Below are 2,160 nucleotides of genomic sequence, written 5' to 3' on the forward strand. Positions count from 1 at the left end.
TGGCAGCAGCTGCCCAGAACTCCCAGGGGTAGGGGGGCAGCCAGCAGTCAGGGGTGGGCGAGGCTGCCAGACCGCGGGTTGTGACGATGGATTAGCTTGTGCTTAAGCACCGTCTTGGAACCGGAGCAAAGCTTCCTAGCCAGAGTCAAACAGAGGCAACGAGCCCTTCCTCGCCCTTCAAAGGCCGAATTTACGACAGCGCCTGACTAATAAAAAGCAGGCCCTTGAACCAGTTTGCTCACTGGGCTCTCTCCCAGCCAAGGTCCGTCTTAATTTAAAGTCCCATTATGCATGGCCTGGGACATCCTGTTCTCCCCATCTCCACCCAGGAGCCCTGGAAATGGCAGCGTCTCAGAGCATGCAGGGGCCCACGCAGCCTGGCCCCGAGGGACGAAGCTGGAAAAACACGCTCCCTGTCTGTCTGTGGGCCATGCCACACCTCCAAAGCTGGAGTCAGGCACTGGGGAAGGGCGAGGGGATTCCCCAGGGTTCCTTAAAATCGAACGGGGTTCGAGGCCTGAGTCTCCTGCCAACACTGGGCCTCGGGACACTTTCTCCAGGACAGAGTGGGGGTGGTGATGCCGCGGCCCTGCTCCAGAGTGTGTGTGCGTGTGTGTGCGCATGCTCACACATCAGAGCGTGTGTGCTGCCAGTGTTGTGCATTTTACTGACTTCGTTCCTCCGTGAGATCCCGCTGTCTGGGAACCTCTGCTCTGCTGTTCAAGGTTTCGCTGCGGTAGAATTCCCTCATTTCAAGTGCACAGTTCATCAGTTCTTAATATAGTTACAGATGGGGCCAGCAGCTGGCATGGTGCTGGAGTGCTGGATTTACCATATGGCCCACCACGGTTCAAGTCCCAGACTCGGCAGCTTGAAAATCATGCTGGGCATGTGGGTGTGTGTACCCAAAATCCCAAGAGGAGACTGGAGAAGGGACTGTGGCATGGCCATGGTGTGAGCTGTGGTTTCTCACCTCCCCTCTGTCTTTCTCTCTCCAGCAAGGTACACGTGCCCTCACGACCTTTCCGACCCAGTTACGCAGCTGTGCAGCCACCACCACAGCTGATTCCAGAGCATGCCCATCACCCCAAAAGCAAGCCCCCCGCCCCGCGCCCAGCTGCAGCCCCGGGAGCTGAAATCTACTCCGTCTTCATAGACGGGCCCACCCGGGACATCTCATGTAAGCATAGTCCTGTAACGCGTGGCCTCTCGTGGGCCTTCTTCAGTTGTAGTGTGAAACTGCGTGTTTTTTAGAAAGGGCATTTGCTCACTGCAAAGACAGAGACAGAAAGTGAGAAATCACCCCCAGAGGGGATGACCACCTGCAATCCCTTCTCCATTCTCCTCTCAGCATTTCTGGCACCACACACGGAGTCTGAAGTCACCAGGTCCAGGATTCGAACCGCAGCTGACTACATAGGAGTCCAACCATTATGCCATCTGCTGGTCCCAGAAACCATGTGTTTTTAAGCACAATAACCATCCCAGTTCGAGGACCCACAGCGGCCCAGAGATCTCAGGACAGAGTCCTTAGGCTTTCTCTCTAGGAGCGTCCACAGCAGGGCCTGGCCACCCGAGGAGGTAGCTCCCCGCGCTCTCACATGCCCAGCTAGACCCCAGCTCCCAGCTCCCCTCGGTGGGGCTGGCCAGCTCCCCAGGCTGGATCTCAGCAGAGTGGCTCAGCCCTGGAGGCTGTGGGCTCCCCTCCCCCGAATGGCAGATCATGCCACACCTGCCCCCAAGGCTGATGGAACAAACAGCAGTCTTCCAAAGCCCCGGGCACGGGAGCTGTTCCAGGACAGCGGCCGCCCTCGTGGATGAGGGGTGAGGGGCTGTGGTGGCACCGGGGCCCGAGTCCGAAGGGTATGCTCTGGGAAGGCCATGGCTGCTGGGGGCGGAGCCGGTGTGCCCTCACACCCCTGGCCTCCAGGGGCAGGACCTCCTTCCCAAAGCTCTGACAGTCCCGTCCCCGAAGTTGGGGTGGGGTCAGACATGAGCTCTGCACAGCCCAGGGCCAGGGGTGGGGACTGCACTCCCCGCTGTTCCTATCAGCCCTGATGTCTGTCTGCTGAGTGAGTGCAGTGTCCCGGGGCACAGCCTGACCCCGAGTGAACCAGCGCGGCCCACAGTCAGGCTGCCGCTCGCCGGCTGGGGGGCGGG

The sequence above is a fragment of the Tupaia chinensis genome, unplaced genomic scaffold (genome assembly GCF_000334495.1).
Source record: "Tupaia chinensis unplaced genomic scaffold, TupChi_1.0 Scaffold000355_1, whole genome shotgun sequence".
NCBI classification, from domain to species: Eukaryota; Metazoa; Chordata; class Mammalia; order Scandentia; family Tupaiidae; genus Tupaia; species Tupaia belangeri.